Raw genomic sequence first — 662 nt, forward strand, 5'->3', positions numbered from 1 at the left:
AGCCTGTGTTTTATTTTCAAAGCAAAAGTGCTGTAAAGTGAATTGAGCACAGATCCTTTATCTGAAGCAACAAAACCAAGTCTTGACAGACTTATCATCTCAGTCTTTGAATATAACTGATTATTCCTCAGCAGGCCTGACAGCAAGTGTGAAGAACAGAACAGAAGTTAATGTTTCAGCACTTTCTGTTTTGGCTTCAGACCTCCAGCATCTTCAGATATTCATTTTATTTCAGTGATTACTCCTCTGCTGTGTAGCCAAAAGCAGATGGTTTTAAGGTGTAAGTGAGTGTGAAACTTAGCGGAGAGCCATTTCTTTATGCCTCTGCGCTGCCCACCATGCACCATGTTCTTTTTGGGATTAGATATAGAATCATAGAGAAGTACAGCATGGAAACAGACCCTTCAGCCCAACTCGTCCATGCTGACCAGATATCCCAAAAAAATCTAGTCCCATTTGGCCATCTAGTCCCTCCAAACCCTTCCTATTCATATACACATCCAGATGCCTTTTAAATGTTGTAACTGTACCAGCCTCCACCACTTCCTCTCGCAGCTCATTTCAAACACACACCAACTTTATGTGATCCAAAGCACTGGAAAGAGTAACAGCACAAATATTCTTATTTTAATGTCCATCAAATGATACAATGACCCCAATAG

The sequence above is a fragment of the Rhincodon typus genome, chromosome 30 (genome assembly GCF_021869965.1).
Source record: "Rhincodon typus isolate 14 chromosome 30, sRhiTyp1.1, whole genome shotgun sequence".
Classification (NCBI taxonomy): domain Eukaryota; kingdom Metazoa; phylum Chordata; class Chondrichthyes; order Orectolobiformes; family Rhincodontidae; genus Rhincodon; species Rhincodon typus.